The 17,859-nt window shown below is 39.0% G+C and overlaps 1 protein-coding gene and 1 long non-coding RNA gene across 6 annotated transcripts in view; one reads left to right on the top strand and one right to left on the bottom strand.

Annotated features, from left to right (window-relative positions):
- Positions 1-17,859, bottom strand: part of LOC148215113 (uncharacterized) — a 107,672-nt gene that overhangs the window by 28,791 nt on the left and 61,022 nt on the right. The window contains exon 1 of one of the 5 annotated variants that reach the window (XM_088144558.1): positions 6,460-6,569. The exons of the other annotated variants lie outside the window; for them this stretch is intronic. The gene's annotated coding sequence lies outside the window, so the exon portion shown is untranslated. Of the gene's footprint in view, positions 1-6,459; positions 6,570-17,859 lie in introns of those variants that run through there. 5 annotated transcript variants of the gene reach the window in all.
- Positions 364-15,919, top strand: LOC112540612 (uncharacterized). The gene is made up of 3 exons (XR_003084692.2): positions 364-451; positions 7,924-7,994; positions 13,481-15,919. It is a non-coding gene; the product is annotated as an uncharacterized LOC112540612 (long non-coding RNA).

Genomic DNA, 17,859 nt, shown 5'->3' with positions numbered 1-17,859 from the left:
TACCTCCCTCCATTCATCCTGGCACCGCCTCTTCAATTAGCATAGACCAACCCCATACTTCAAGGTAGTTTTCTTTCCACCGCCTCTTCCTTTTAAAGATGCAGTCACCCAATCGCATTCCTTAAAGCGACACACAGCCTTTTCTATTCCCCTCGCCCGCCGCCAATCTCCTCCTGGAACTCCTCAAAATCACCCTAATCGCGGCAAGATCGTTGTAACCGATCGAAAGAGATAAAAGTCTCTTGTGAGACCCATAGCAGATTTTTCTGTAAGAGTTGCCGGTTCTCTCCGTACTGGGAGCGGAGGCAGGCTAAGGAACACCTCCCAAGCCTAAAGCTCCTTCAATAGGAGAGGCATCCGAGGTTGGGGAGCACCTCCCCAGCCTAAACCACACCCAGCCCGGGCACCCAGCATGCCCAGTTCCCACACCTCGAGGCCGCCCAACACACAGGTATGAAAACCCCATCGCTAGTTGCTACAGCAAAAAGAGAAGCTTCCTAGTATTAGAGAAAGACGAGCGAGGTAACCAGAAAACAGCAGTGCAGCACAATGCGAGCACACATTCTCTTTCTGGGGTTCCCCGCCTCAGTAAAGCAGACCCTGAATGAGAAAAAGGGTGCGCATCACTTATCTCAACTGCAGACAGACTGGAATTTACAGAATTTAAGAAGCTATGGCCTTCTAACGGGAAAAGGAAGGAGTCCTCTCTTCATTCCGGACTTGCTTCCCATCTATTCGATCCTTCCCCTCCCACTACTCCATTTCCGAATCGGTTTCTCTTGTACCTCACCCGCTCGTACCCTTACCAACCTCCTGTGCCCTACTGCATAATCCTGCGACATACAAATCTTCCAAAACACCAAAATTTTTCTTTTCAAGAGGTTCATTCAGTTCTGTTAAAATTATGGGAATGGTGACATTCGTTTCAACAGACATGTGGACTACACCCATTATTATTATGAGTGAAACCAGTACAGAAAAACTAAAAAAAAAAGGGGGGGGCGGAACCTTGTCCACATTGATTTAATATGCTGGTTCCTGACCTGTTAATTGAATATAGCTACAGTGATCCATAAACTATAATGGTTATAATGAATTTTCACCTTTCATTTTTTATATTTTTTATGCATCTTGCCACTTAAGTGGCAATACATTGAACTGAAATATTGTCCAACTCTCCAGCCTAACCTGAATGCATGTCATACATGCAAGACTACAATTACTGTCAGCCCTAGTGTCAGCCCTTTCAGGCAGACCAAATCAGGAAACAGATTCCAAGGAAAGATTAGAACTATACTTTATTGTGATAGGCCACAACAACAGATTCCTGCAAGTCTGGCTGTGCTTTATCTTTCCTCCCCCTTATACTGTATCCAATTAATCAGGGAGGAGCCTCCCGAGTCTCTTCTGAATACTACCTTGTTTCCCAGGACTTAGGGAATGTTTCAGCCCTTGCCTATTTCCCTCAAGGTCATCTTCCTGATCTTCTCCATCTAGCTAGGTTTGCAAAAGGCTATGCTGGTTGGAGTTAGCAGGGATTATAGTCCAACACATCTGGTGGCCCCAAATTGGAGAACACTGCATTATACATTTCCTTAATTCCTTGTTTCACTTTCATCTTCTAGAGCTAATTTTCCTCCTTCCATTTACCCATAGCCTCCAGCATAATTCTGAGAGTAGGATTTGCACAAACGTTTCAGACATAGTTCAAATGAACTCCATTTAGATGAAATTTACTGGTGATACCAGTGGGTAGGCAGACAGTTCTCCAAAAGATATCAATATAGGTATGGGCACATGGTATCTTGCAAATATCTTAGACAACTCCTACCATCCCTTGCTGACAATATTTGATCTAAAATATCAGGACATACTTCTGCATAAATATATGCCTGCTTCTTTAGCACAATTATAAGATAATGAAACCTGGGAGTATCCTTCCCAGGCTTCTCAGTTTTGTATCCAGGCTGGTGGTTGATCCTTACCAAGCTATTGGTGCTGAAGGCTCCCAATCTCTGTAACTTGGGGACAGGTTCAAGAATGGTCCAGGTGTTCATAGCCACCATGATAACATGGGAATTTCCAGCCTGAATCATACATATGGTCTTAATCTGGTTTTACTTTGGAGCAGTTGGTTCATGATCTGAGAGTGGATGGCATTTCCATCTGTCTTATGTCATCATTCAATCATTTTCAGATTGCTATGAAACTTATACCTCTGACATCCACAGAGCAGTGGTACCAGTTAGGATGGTCTGCCCCAGGTACCTTATGGATCTACTCAGTTTCCAGCAGGGATTTGCCTAACAATCTGGTGGACAATTCCATCACATTCCTCATTCACTTATGGAATTCAGTCAACTAGGATGTTGGATGTGATGGCCCCTGAACAGCCTCTCAGACCAAGGAGTTCTGAAAGAGGAAGTAATTGAATAGATGTTTAGAACAAGAATGGTAAAAAAAGAGTTGTGAATTTGACTGACCATAGGCGAGAGCCCATGTTTGGGCCCACAGTGATAAAAATGGTGAAGTGCTATTGCTTTCATACCACAAATGCCATTCAGAGATTCAGTGTAAGGTGTCAAGCTTCCTTTGAGAACTAGCAGGGATGAAGAATAAAATGAAAGATATTTACTTTATAAAGTAAGTAAATATATTTTGTATATTTTTTATTGTCTTAATTTTTATCTATTCTATGACACTTTCCTCTTCAATATTATCTCAACAAACTAGGAATTTGTCCCTTTGTTAAAAAATAGTAACAGCAGCTTCTGTTAATATCTTTCTTAACAATTCATGGGCATTTGCCAGGAGGGGAGACAAGTAAACACCGGGGGGGGGGGGGGTGGAACTTTGGCAGATGCAAACACATGGAAGAATGTGACTGAAAGAAACAAGGTCAGGAGGCATTCAGAGCCAATAGAATTCAGGAACTGATACCACGCTCTCATTATAAAGGACAATTGACAGTCATCTGAGCAAATCATGCCATAGGACATTGTATAACAAACTTTCATGGAGTGAAGACATATAAAAGTTATCCTTAGAAAGAACAGGCATGCCATGGTGGTAGGTGATTCCCTGTTAAGGGGAATCAAAACAGTTGTGTGCAGACCTGATATGATACCGAAGGAGGTGTGCCACCTTCCATATACAGGATGTGACAGAGAAATTACCAACATTAGACAGGCACCAGCAATTATCCTCTCTTCTTGATCCATGTAAGGATAAATGACATGGCCAGAAAAGACTGTGAAAGAATTTCTGCATTGTATGAGGCATTGGCAGGAAGGTAAAGTGGAAACACAGTTTTTAATCAATCCTACTAGTTGAGGGTCATGATACAAGAAGAAAAAAGAGGATCCTAAAAGTCAACAACTAGCTATGCAACTGATGTCATTGAGAAGTGATTTGGATTTGATGACAATGGCCTATCCTATCTTCACAAAGGTCTCCTGGGAAGAGATTGGATATACAGTGATACCTCGGGATACGAACGCCTCTGCTTGCGAATTTTTCGGGTTACGACCAGCTCTGGCCCCAAAATTTTACCTCGGTTTGCGAACTCCGCCTCGGGGTACGAGCCATTTTCCGCCCGTGCCACGTGGTCCGCGGCCATTTTCTGCCCGTGCCACGTGGTCCACGGCCATTTTTCCGCCCGTGCCACGTGGCTGTTTTTCCGGCCCTGCCGCGTGGTCCGCGGCCGTTTTCGCGCCGCGCCGGGCTGTTTTCGCGCCGCGCCGCACCAGGCCGGGCCGTTTTCGCGCCGCACCGCGCCGCGCCGGGCCGTTTTCGCGCCGCGCCGGGCCGTTTTCACGCCGCGCCGCGCTGCACCCGGCCATTTTCGCGCCGCACCACGCCGCGCCCGGCCGCTTTCCGTGTGGTCCGTGGACGCCAGAACGGATTAACGGTAATTACATTGAACCTTATGGGAAATTGCCTCGGGTTGCGACCAAATTCGGGCGGAGGGCGGAACGGATTAACCAGATTTACATTGAACCCTATGGGGAAATTTGCCTCGGGGTGCGACCAAATTCAGAGGGCGGAACGGATTAACCGGATTTACATTGAACCCTATGGGGAAATTTCCTTCGGGTTACGACCAACTCGGGATACGCCCAGAGTCACGGAACGGATTAAGTTCGTATCCTGAGGTACCACTGTATATTACAAAAACTGGGAAGGAAGTGTTTGACAAGTACCTCACCAATCTCATCAGGAGAGTGTTAAACTAGAACAAAAGGGGGAAGGAGAACAAAATCTCAGGACCAAATATGGAGCCAAAAGTGGGACCAAAAAAGCAGAACACAAAAGGAGAAGCAGGAGGCCAGGATGGGGACTCAAAGTTTTGTAGAACAGTACAAAAGAGATCTCAATGGCATTCAAAATCTCAGACGTTTCTTCTCTCCCTTTATTCTCTTCCCTCTCATTTTATTTCTAACATGCCCTAAGAACTAGAGATCCTAAATCAGGAAGACAAATATGATGTGATAGGCATCAGTAAAATTTGGTGCAATGATACTAATGATTGGCACATAGCATTAGAAGGCTACAATTTATTCACAAGGAAAATAGAAGGCTACAATTTATTCACAAGGAAAAGACCCAAGAAAAAATGTGGGGATATTGCATTAGATGCAGAGAAATATACTTGCAAAGATATTCAAGGATCAGGATATGGAAATCCTATTGAAAGTATTTGAGTAAGAACAGGAGGAGAGAGAAACAAAAGTGATGTAAGGATGGGAGAGTCTACTAAATGAGATTCTGAAGGCAGAGTCGCAAATAATCCCCACAAGATGGAAGAATGGGAGGAATCTAAAGAGGCTAGCATGAATACATGAAGAGCTCTCTAAACTTTGAAGGGAAAAAGGAACACAGCTAAGAAATAAAGGAAGGGGAATATAACTGAAGAAACATATTCTGTAGGATCGCTGACAGAAAAGCTAAAGCACAGAATGAGCTGAGGCTTGCAAGAGATACCAAAAATAACAACAGCAATAACAACAGGGGTTATTAAGTTATGTTAGAAATAAAAGGAAAGCCAAAGGAAGTGTAGTTCTATTGCTATGAAAATGTGATGAAGCAGAAAAAAATTGAGTCTGTTGCTTCTTAGAAGAAAGAAGAACATGGTTATGCCAGGGGAAGGAAGGAACTACAACTTGGTTGGACAAGGAAAGGGTAAGAGAGAACTTAGCTAGTTGTAACAAATTCAAGTTTCCAGGGGCAGATGGATAACATTCCAGGGTACTGAAAGAACTAACAAAGGTAACTGCAGAGATATTCTCATAAACTTTGAAAACTCCTGAAGGACTGGGAGGTCATAGAAGACTGGAGAAAAGAAAATTTCACCTATATCAGTGTTTCTTAAACTTTTTTCTCTCAGAACCCCTTCCCACTTTTAAAAAGTATGGAGAATCCCAAATCAGCTTTTGTTTGTCTGGGTTATATTTATCAATATTTATCATATTAAAAATTAACACTGATGCATTCACTGCTACTACCACTTCTCACGGTTGTTTGATGGGATTTTAATATTGTATGATTTTTCAACATAGGCTGGCAAATAATTTTGATTTTGTGGACCCCTAAGAGGATCTTGGGATCCTCAGACCACACTTTGAGAAACACTGACCTATATCCTCAAAAAGGAGAGGAAGGAAGACTTGGGAAATTATAGACCTGTCAGACATCTATACTAGGCAAGGTCCTTGTACAGATTATCAAGCAACATGTGCATGAACACTTGGATAAGCATGCTCCAATTAACAGGAGCCAGCATGAGTTTGTGGCAAATTGTACTAGACTAAACTTAACTTTTTCTTTGACAGACTTACGGGCTTAGTAGATCAGGGGAATACTGGAGATAAAATCTACCTGGACCTCAGCCTCTGACAGAAAACCATAATATCCTCCTTAATAAAATGATAAAATAGAATTTGGACTAGATGACTTCTGTGGTCCCTTCCAACTCTATGATCCTGCTCATGATTTCAAGCTGAAATGCATTTTATTGTATATCATTTAGTTACTTATTTTACAACATTTCTATACCATTACTATCCATAGTCTCTAAATGACATTTTCAAACACTTGGTTCAAAGTCAAGGCATATCAAGGGAAAGTTAGCCTTTGTACTTATTATATACAAAAATTTGCCACAGAGCATAAACCAAACCTAGATGGAAAGAGTATATATTTAGCTATTGGATGTTAAGATTTGTTAATATGCAATTGTGTTGCATGATGATACAGAGAAGAGGAATTTTTCATCAAACAGGCAAGAGTTGGTTCTAGGGAAGTGAAGTGATATTTAGAAGACTTAAGTATAACAGAGCAATTCAAAAATCATAGAATTCAGGCTAGCCTTGGTAGCTGTAAATGTATTGCCTCTGTAAAGCAGAGGCAATAAGCAAAGAACAAGAACTGTGACACAAGAAATAAAAATGCAGACATTACCTGTCTATAAAAGGAGGTAAACGAAGATGATTTCTTTAGAAAATGCCTGCAGATTAGAAGGATTCTTTGATTCCAGGCTCTGGGATATGAAGGTGGGTGGGTCTCTGAAAACTTTCATGTTACAGGTAGTCCTCACTTAATGACTACAATAGGGAACAGAAAATTGGTCATTAAGCAGGATAATCGTTAAGCGAGTCACCACGTGACCAGACCCAATTTTATGACATTTTTACGACAGATGTTAAGCAAATCACTGCAGTCGTTAAGCGAATCACATGGTCATTAAACAAATCCAGTTTCTCCAATGGACATTTTTTGCCAGAATTCACTTAACAACCACATGATTCACTTAATGAGCACGGTGATTCGCTTAATGACCACTGTAAATAAGGTCACAAATTGTGATCACATGACTGCAGGGGGTGGTGTGATTGCAATGGTCATAAGCACGGATACAGGTTGTAAGGCACTTTTTCCAAGGCCATTGTAACTTCAAACCATCATTAAATGAACGGTCATTAAGCAAGGGCTACCTGTAGAGGTTTGGAAGAGCCCAAAATAAGAATTAAGAGAACAGGAAAAAAACTGGGGAAGAGGTGGAGACAGCAGAGTCACATTGCACTGGAACTGAGGCAGAGCAGAAGTACAAGGAGAACTGTTGAGATACTTTTTAAGAATGGGAAGATAGGGGATGTTTGTTTTTAATTATGAATCAAAGGAAGTCTAACGTGTGTTTCATATCATCAGTAGTAGGTACAAAATTGAAATGATGATCTAAGGTCATCAGTTCTCCTACAATAGGGTCCTTGTACAAAACTGGACCAGAAATCTATTGTCAATGAACTAACTCTTTCTTTTGGGTACACCCAATGTTTCACTCATTGTATGAATGTTCCATACCTTTGCTCATGCTAATAATTACTGGCTGACATATTAATGGAACAATGTTTGTTGGAATGTGACTTGCCCCTCTCCAGGAGCTATGTGCAAGAAGAATCTGGGATATTAAAATTAACAGAGAGAGAGAGAGAGAGAGAAGATAGAGGTTTCTATCCTGTTACATACTTGCCTGTTTATAGGTTTATCAGAAAAAAATATGTCTGTCTTTGTTCATCATATGTATATTCCCTTTTAGCATACTGTTTCCAAATACATTGGTAATGCAAAATCCAATGTAGTAGGAATATATTTAAAACTGAGCGGCAAGACTGAGCTCCTAATACATCACTATAGGCCCATTCTGATATTTCTTTATGTACTGTATGCCATGATTTCTATATGTATGCCATAAATGATCAGATCAGCTATTTGGAATTAAATGAAAAAGACTGATTTTAGAAGCAGGTTACTAATCCTCAGGTTAAAAAACAAACTTCCGAAAATATATAGGATCCTGCTCACATTTCAGACACCAGAGAAGGTACTGAATGTTTCCAGTGATCTGTTTTTTCCTTGTTCCAACAGAAATTAAACTATGCAGGACACTGCTGACAGAGATAATTACATTGCTCTCCTCTACAAATGTGGGTATAAGGGTAAGCACTTATTTTTTCTGTTCTAAAATGCAACATATTTCTATTCTCATCGTGAACACTCCTCATTTGATATCCATGAAAGCCACAACAAATAAACATCTGATATAGCAGTCTCACTGGGGGTGATCCACAATTTTAAGCACTTTGAAATACCTTTGACATTGGTTTGCTCAGAGATCAAGGTATGACACAGAAATAGTATGAGTATTGATAGTTGTATAGTACTTCTTCCACTCCTCTGAAAAGTTTTATCTATACAAAGTTTCACTTCACAAAATTTCATTATATATTAAAACATATTACACACCAACAAGAAGGAGCAGAACCTATTCACCTCCATTGAAGAATCTAACCTATGGGTGGAGAGTGAGGTAATCTAATCAAAAGGCTAAGCAAATTTATCCTGTCATAAATGGGTTAGGAGTATGAAGTGCTAAGCATCAAGACTGAATACGAAGTGCCACAAAAACTAAAGCCTGTTATCTTCACAGCAACACTGATGTTTAAGCTACACTCCTTTTAAACATAAATACGAGGTTTGTTGATGTGTTCAGTGAACAAGCCTCACAGGAATATACTTTGAGGAAACGCTTTAAGATTGTGCTGTTAGTATGTTAGGATTCAAAATGCCTGGCTATTGTAACAAATGGGAGATTTTTTTTTTTTTAGAAAGTGAAATATCCCTGTATTACTGCAGTATTTAACTCTGGAATATTATTAATATTAGCATTTACACGAGGAGATTGGGCAACCAATGCTAAGACAATGATTTAGTACACACATTATTCTAAGCCATAATGTGATTTACTTGGTTTTACTTTATCGTGCTATACGAATCCAGCAGCTATGATTTGCAACTAAGGTTTATTGCTTAATACATTCTGTAAATACAATTGATTAACCAACTATGGTTAAAGCAAGCTAAATATTAGTGCAATATGTGAATCAGATCGCTGACTTACCTTTGATTGCTAAGTTTTCTGCTAAAGCAAGATTGAAATATGGTCTTCCCCCTTACGTAGTTCACAATCTTAGCCACAATGTATTATCAACTTTTCAATAATTTAAAGGACGCTATGGAGGAGAAGGGAGAGATAGACAACTAAAGAGATGAAGGGCTTGGGAAATCATCATTTCACCTTTGGTATTATCAAGGAAATAAAGGGAATAAAATATAAGGTGGGTCATTACAGATGTTTATAAACAATGAATGCTGTAAAGAAAAATATGAAATAGAATTTTTTCCTAACTTCTTCCTAAAACTAGTATTTAGTTCTTGATCAATCCCATGCAATTAATTAGTAATAGATCCAAAACAAACAGATGTTCACTGCATGTGTAATTAAATTGATAGAATTCTTAAGCAGGCTATATCATGAGGGCTCAAAAGAATTTATAATGGTATTACACAGTAGATATATTCATTTAGGACAGGAGTATGAACAGAGTTAATCAAGGTAGGTAAATTGAATTTCAGGTTTACAAATGGCATTCCTTTTAATATTCATTGTTTGGGGGGAGGGGCAAATAAGAGAAGATGATACCTTCATTTCTTAATCTGGGATAGCTGGAAGCAGTTGTCACTATTGGAAACAGAATGCTAGACTGCATGAAGAAGAGCAGTTTGGTGTAGTGGCTAAGGTGCTGGGCTAGAAACCAGGAGACTGTGAGTTCTAATCTTCCGTTAGATGTGAAAGTTGGCTGGGTAACTTTGGGCCAGTCACTCTCTCTCAGCCCAACCCATTTCACAGGGTTGTTGTTGTGGGGAAAATATGAGATGGGAGCATTAGACATGTACACTGCCTTGAGTTGACCAAAAAAAAAAAATTAATTAGTATAAATTAAATAAATAAATGAACCTGTCAGGAACACTGGAAGCTGTTTTACAATGTTCATATTTACACATAACACTAAACTATAACTTTCCTTTTTTTATTTGTGAATTAAGCCAAATATAGTTTATTCAGCAAACTAATAATGGCTTATCCATGATGTGTGAATCCAGCTACAGACTGTCAGCAGTAACTACAGTATCAGGCAGGACAATACTATATTTAACAGAAGATCCCAGGGACTGAACCTGCAACTTTCTTAATTGCAAAATGTTTGTCTACAGTTAATCTATGCCTCCTCTATTTAGGTTTGAAAACCAGCATAACTAAGTGACTAAGATTGTTTTCTATTTACTGGCATTTTTTAAAAATGTGAATATATATATAAAATATAATTTTCTATCTTAAATGTTAAAGTGGCACAATTCATCCCATCACTTTGTTTTGCTGAATGTATAGGTCAGTTACAATGGTAGCATTCTACCTCTTGACTGCTCATCAGACAGATTAACCAGGAATAGGCCCTGTTATAAGTGAAGACCTTTTTATTTGCATTGTTTTTGGATGCCTTTAGGTATTCTTTTAATTAACAGTTCTAAATCCCCTTTGACCCTTGCTAATTTTGGCGTATAATTATTTAGCAAATTTATGATTTGCTATTGTTATAGTATTTGATTTATGAGCTGCTCTGAGAACGTTAATGCTGAAAAACATTACTAATATGTACTAAATAAACATGTAGAGCAAACTTAAATATGGGTACATGATTTGGCTAATGTTACATGTCATATTAAGCCATAAATGATTAAATGACAACAATAGCTAGATACCAAGTAAGCAAAAGTGTATGGCTTAAGCGTGATGCTAATTTATTTTTTTATTGTCAAAACTGTACAGCCCCACACTCCTGGCAAGGTAGCCTGCAACAGTTTACAATACAACAAAAAATAACATTAAGCAACCACAAGTTGTATTAATAAAACAGCTTTAATAAAATAATAAATAATACCAATAAAACATAGATAGTCCAGACCAGCTGTCACACAGTCATAAAAATGCAAAATTAGGAAAGGAATGCTTGCTTATACAAGTAGATCATTAGATTTCTCTTTTAAAAAGCCAGTAAGGGCAATGTCCATACTCCTGATGGAAAACTGGAGGGAAGAAATTCCACTGAGTTGGTGCAATCACTGAGAAGGTTCTGGCCCTATTTGCTTCTTAGCCAGGCCTCATTTCTAGACACCACTCATAATATATCCATAGAGGATGAATGGTGTGTCCGATTGATGACATAAAAGGAAAGTCTCTTCTTTCGGTGGGCAGAACCCAAGTCATAAAGGGATTTATGTTTTAAAATAAGCACTTTGAATTGACACAGAAGGTGCTGGAAGCCAGTACAACTGAGCCAGGACAAGTGTGCATGCTCCCAATGGCAGCCTAGCCACCATGTCCAGATTTCCTTCAAAGATATCCCCCACATAAAACACATTACAATAATGTATTTATGAGATAACCACCATACAGACAGGGAAACCAGGTCAGCTTTATCCAGGAAAGGGTAAAGTTGATAAATTATGATCAACTATATGAAAGCATTCTTCACTGAGAACTCAAGAGGCAGTGTAGAGCCAAGAAGCACTCTCAAACTGTGAACTTGTATGTCCCCCTCCAGGACAAGAAAACAGCCTTTCTATTGTATAGAGTTATCATCAATAATAAACACTCTGACTTGTCTGGATTCAGTTTTAGTTTGCTATTCAGCCTACAATCAAGTTTAAGCAGGAGCTGACCAGAGGCCAATACACCAGATGAAGATGGAAAAGTAGATCTGGATGTCATCCATATTATAACACCCAGCTCCACAGTCCCTGACAATCACATTTAGAGGTTTCATACTATACAAATATTGAAGAACAGAGAGGATAAAATAGAACCCTGTGGCACCCAGCAATCCAATTTTTTATCTGAGAAAAATTTTGCAAAGCCATCAGTGTTTGCCATTGAGGGCAGAAGGCCTTTCACTATCCCAGCAGACTGCATCAGCCCCAGCATCACTCAGAACAATTTACTTGGCTGATTTTTTTGCAGACACAATAACAGAGGAAAGAAAAAAAAAGTGTTTTTATTTGTCCTTAAAGCAATGCTATACCGATTTCAGTATACAAGATGAGTTCAATCATATTTGTTTTGACATTTCCACCACCTGCACCTCATTGCTTCAGGTCCATGGTAAACCATGGAGAGCCAGAAGCTTGGTAGAGGGTGCTTAGCAGCTGAACAGCCTATGGCCTGAGATAGCTGATAATCTTACACCCAAGTCTCAAACAAAAGGTTAGGTGTTATAGTAAACTGAGCCACAAGCACATTTTGGAATTCTGTCAGATCCATAAGCTGCTGCACTCCAAAAGAGAAGAACAGGACTAGTTATTCTAACCATATAGTGATCTATCCATGTAGAGGATTCTGACTCACTCATGAACCAACCAAATATAAGATATGCTCTGCTTGTTGAATCAGAGATTTCAATTACAAGAGTCCCATAGAAGTCATGGAGGCTATAAAAATTGGGCCCAGCATGGATATTGAACTACCTAACTACCAACAACCTAGAGCAGTGTTTCTCAACCTTGGGAACTTTAAGATGTGCGGACGTCAACTCCCAGAATTCCCCAGCAACCTGGCTGGGGAATTCTGGGAGTTGAAGGTCACACATCTTAAAGTTCCCAAGGTTGAGAAACAGTGAGCTAGAGACGCCAACACTAGATCTGAGACTAGATCTGTTTGCTCAAGCAGGAAGATGGGTAGAAAAGCACCCAGTATACCAACAAAATTCCTAACCTGTTTCACATATCTAACTTCAGATGCACATATTGTTAGGATTTTCTCATGGAAAAAGATGCAGCTCATTATCTTCACAAAAATGTTGTGTCTAGAGAGAGATCATATGACTTATGTGTTAGCACATATACTGCTATTTACTGCCACCTATTGGCGTATATATGCTAGTTACTTAGTGGGGGGATATGGAGTGGCAATATAACTGGAGCACTGTATGCCCAGTCTCAGAGTTTGTTTTAGCGTTAGCTACCATATAGTTAAATAGTTTTATGGGTTATATAGTTATAACTAAAAACCGAATAATATACCTCTTCTCTGAGAGTTTTTGGCTAGAGACTTTATGTTTATAGATAAGTCTTAGATGCTAAATTTATGAGAAGACGTGTTTTTTCCTATATTTTATATACAACTCATATTTTATAAAGTTTTGCATTTTTATCAATAAACAACCAGATAATATATATTTTCTGGCTGAGTTTCTTTAAAAAACAAGATATGGACATTACAGTTTGTAAACCTCTGATGTTAATATATATTTTTTCCCTAGACAAAGTTTTTCTAAAACATTGCTATACTCTGCTCAACACATATTTGTATCCCTTGCTGGTCTCTTGCACTTACAGCTTGGCAAGAGGAATGGAATTCTTCTGGGTGATGCTAAAACCTTCCCACCTCCATATGTTGCAAGAAGATAGCCAAAGAAAAATATATGATTCCTGTCTTTTTTTTATTTTCTTTGTTACTTCACTTCAGCCTACAATGTTGCTTATATTTAAGAGTAAATATAATTGAATCTTAATCTGTTTTCATCCACAGGCAGATAAATGCAGGCCACTGCACCATTCAGGGAGGTGAAGCCACCCCAAGTCTGCATGCAGGATGAGATCCTGGCTCAGAAGATTTGGACATGCTAGCTGATCAAAGTCCAGAACCTGGACCAAAACAGGGCAATCAGTATCACTTCTGTGTCCAGCATTTCACCTTGTGCATCACCTTTGCTAGAACTGAGAAGGGTGAGAATAAATGTATCAGGCCCGGGGGTCAACAAGCCACTAAAGCAGTGTGTGTGTGTGTGTGTGTGTGTGTGTAGTTTCACTGCTGTTTTGAGAATGTATTTTATCACATTAGATTACTATTAATGTAAACCATTGTGAAGACACTTGAAGAAAAGATGGGACTACGATATAAATTATATAAATATGAAAGAATGGGTAGAATAGCAAAACTTGTTTGAAAAAAATATACAATCAAGGTTTTTGAATATTTAGACAAAAATTGTGCCTGCATTCAAAAAACAAATTGTTCCTGTCTAATATTTCAGATGAGAAATCTTTATTTCAGCCATGATTAAGCAAGTATAGTGGGGATACAAGATAAGCTAGCTAGGTTCACACATTACCTGAGTCAAGGTTTGTTTGAAGCATGGTTTGTTGATGAAGTTACAATAGCTGGCCTTACATATAGAATCAAATAATAAACCATGGCTTACAAATTACATTGGCTGGATGATTTGATAATTAATACCAAAGAAAACTAAGCAAATCTTATTATGATTGTGTTGCACAATGCATTAAATCACAAACTAGCAAGCACATTTTAACTTAGGGTCTTGTGTTAACCCAGCCTATATGATTAGTTAATTCAGTGTGTTATGCTATCCCAGAAAATTTGTTTAACTGAATCAAGCATAATTATGTTACTATTAGTAAGTATGTGTAATAGATTCTGAGAAAAACCTTGAAGAACAGGAGCAAGAGCCACAACCAAGACAATGTTCAGATAAAAGAAATGTGAGTCCAAAGCAGAAATGTAATTTGAGAAAATGTCTCAGATTTGACCCTCTTTAGTTCTCTTGTAGATAAAGGTGCTTTCAGATTTGCAAAATTGATGTCAGCCGTTTGAGGTAAACCAGACTTGGAAATCAAAACTACTTTTATTATACAGTTACAGTAACAGAATCTTGCAAGCCTGAAAGTGCCTTCCCCCTAACTGCCTTTATGTACAAGAGAACTAGGGAAGGTCAAGTCTGAGATGTTTTATCAAATTACATTTCTTTTATCTGACCATTGTCTTGGTTGCAGCTCTTCCTCCTGTTCTTCAACGTTATACTCACAGCCCGTTACTGCATGTAATACAAACACAGCCATGGCTTAGTGCCATGGTACTCAAAATCAACCTCTATTTATTTTTGTAAAGTTTAATGGAAACAGTACTACATTTATTCTGTTACCCATGTGCTCATCTTAGCTTACTTGAATATGAAGAGGACTTTATGGAAAATAAAAGATGAAAATTTAGAATAGTCCTTCTGTACAACAGTCCTTGCAGTTGCATGGGTATCTTATTGAGCTGTGAACTCACTCTTAAAAGCAACTCACTTCACAAGAACTTAAATCTTCTAGTCATTTACAACTTTCGATGGAATTATAAAGAAAGAACATTCAGTGAGAAGTCCTAATTTGGGACCTGGGATCTTGTTCAATAGTATGAAACTTGCATCCTGCTTTTCATTGGAGCACACAGAATCCTGCTATAAAATGAAATCTTGAGGTTTGTACCATGTGCAAAATGGATGACAAATACATATCAGAAAGATGACATAATTACTTAAAACAATTACTGAACTATTAAGGATCAGCATCATTGGCTCCTTAGTAAGACAAGAAAGAAATGCTCTGCATTCTTTGATCAAACCCAAGATTAGAAAACAAGATTAGCAAGAAATTTGGGAATGGAGTTGGGAAGTTAAAATTCCACTGCTTTCTGATACTAGATATTCTCTGACCCACAGCTACTGAACTGTTAAAAACTGTATTTTCCTGATGATGTCCTAGACCTCCTCCCTAGTTCACACATCACATTTGAAGAACATTTAAACCAAACAAACTACTAAAGCCAAGCCCAAAATGTATTTCAGAGTATAGGAACTAGGGGAAATCCACTCCTGGATGATGTCCCAGACTTAGTAATATTTGACAGATGGAACTCTGCTGATGATTTAGAAAATAAAGCAAAAACTAGTCTCAAGTTTTCCAAAAGAATTATACTTGAAAAATGCACATGTAACTTCTTTGCTCATTTTAGAAATCCAACACAGAGACAAAATTACCGTAAAGTGCCAGATTATTACTTTTAATATTATCTGATGATGGTTGACACATGACCTTTATGAAAATACATGGATGAGAGTTTAAACCTTATATGAACAAGTACTGTATTTTTCCGACTATAAGACGATACTTTTTTCTAAAATCCTTACGCTAAAAATTGAAGGGCGTCTTATTCAAGGAAGTAAGCTGAGGAGAGAACCACGCCTGCAAACAGGCTTCCTCCTATTGCTAGCCTCCAATCACGAGTGAAATCGCTTGTCTCTGCAAACAGGCTTCCTCCAATCACAAGCCTCCAGTCACAAGTGAAACTGCCCATACTGTGTCTGCAAACAGACTTCCTCTAATCACGAGCCTTATGTAACTGACGTCAGCTGATGCTGAACAAACCAATTGGAGGAAGTCTGTTTGCAGAGACAAGCTATTGGCAGTTTCACTCGTGATTGGAGGCTCATGAATGGAGGAAGCCTGTTTGCAGAGTCAAGCGATTTCACTCGTGATTGGAGGCTAGCAATAGGAGGAAGCCTGTTTGCAGAGACAAAGTATGGGCAGTTTTGCAACCGCATAGTTCTCTCCTCGGCTTACTTCCTTGAATAAGATGCCCTTCAATTTTTAGTGTAAGGATTTTAGAAAAAAGTATCGTCTTATAGTCAGAAAAATACGGTAATTATCTTTTGATGTACTGGGTTGTTTATTCTGTACATACATGTTTTTTTCTTTCATTTTATTGTTTTCTATTTTTAGAGATACGTATAAGCTGCCCAGAGTCACTAGGAGTCAAGCAGTCTCTAAATTCAATAAAATAATATAAATAACAACAACAACAAAAAACCTGATAATAGGATTATAAATCAGAGGTTTAATCCTTTGGATTTAGGATGAAAATTATCTGAAATGCCTAGAGACTCAAATAAAGTAGCCATTCTTCTTTGCAACCTTATTTGAAAGGGCCACTGCTTTTACTTTGTCAACAATATGGGTTTCTGTTGTTTGATATTTTCTGAATCAACACAACACTACACAGACAAAAATATAAGTTAAACCAGGTAATCCTGGCACTCAGATGAAGCCTTTACACAGATATTTACTTTCACCAGTCATCAGTACAAACATGTTTATTATGTATTATGTAAGTAATGAAGGAGTGTTGTATGAACTTTTGAGGAGGTCTAGGACATCTTCAGGAAATACAGTTTTTAAGAGTTTTGAACATATTCAAAAATTGGCCAGATCTGGTCTTGGACTAGAGAGAAAACATTCCAGAAAAAAATCCCCCCAATCATTCCTAGAGAAGAGGCAGTTGGAAAGTCATTTAGAATGCTGCCACCTGCTCCATTTTAAGCATCTCTCCTCCTTTCTGGTCATGTTATCCAGATTGGAGTATATCACCTTTCCTGTGCATACAAACACAGAGATGCAAGACAAATGGAAAGCAGAAACAACACACAAAGACACTACATATTACTTTATTACACAGAAGAAAATACGGATGTCTTCCATGGTGACTGCAGGTAAAGATTTGGAAAGAATTCCAAACTCCATGCTCTCTCTACAGGTAATCATCGATTTACGATGGCAATTGGGACTGTAATTTCTGTTGCTAACCGATGTGGTCAAAAAGCGCGACTGTATTGCTTAGCGACAGCAATCCCTGCAGTCTGGTTGCCGTCATTAACTGAATCCCACCGTCTTTAGAAGAGGCAACTTCCTGCCAGCTTCCCACGACCAAAGTCAGTGAGGAAGCTGGCAGGAAGCTCCAAGTCCCAGGCCTGCATGCAGGTAAGCTGCTGCTGCTGGGTGGGGGAAGGAGTGAGACTGTGGGGGAGGGTCAGTGGGGGTGCATGAGAGGCACCACATGGGTCAGGGAGGGTACACAGATGTGCACGAGAGACACTGCACAGGTTGGGGAAGGTGTGTGGGGATGCACGAGAGGTGCTGCATGGGTTGGACAGGTATGCAGGGGTGTATGAAAGCTGGAACTATGAGGACTGGTTGTGACCACCATCCATTCAGTGCCCTCATAACTTCGAATGGTTGCTGAACGAATGGTTGTAAGTCGACCTGTACTTTGTTTTCCTTCCAACCCAT

This window comes from Python bivittatus, unplaced genomic scaffold (assembly GCF_059951505.1).
Source record: "Python bivittatus isolate LINGU-HERP-01145 unplaced genomic scaffold, Pbiv_v1 ctg000350_np1212, whole genome shotgun sequence".
Lineage (NCBI taxonomy): Eukaryota > Metazoa > Chordata > Lepidosauria > Squamata > Pythonidae > Python > Python bivittatus.
Note: the sequence above shows the minus strand (reverse complement) of the source record. Positions and strands in the feature narration are given on the sequence as shown.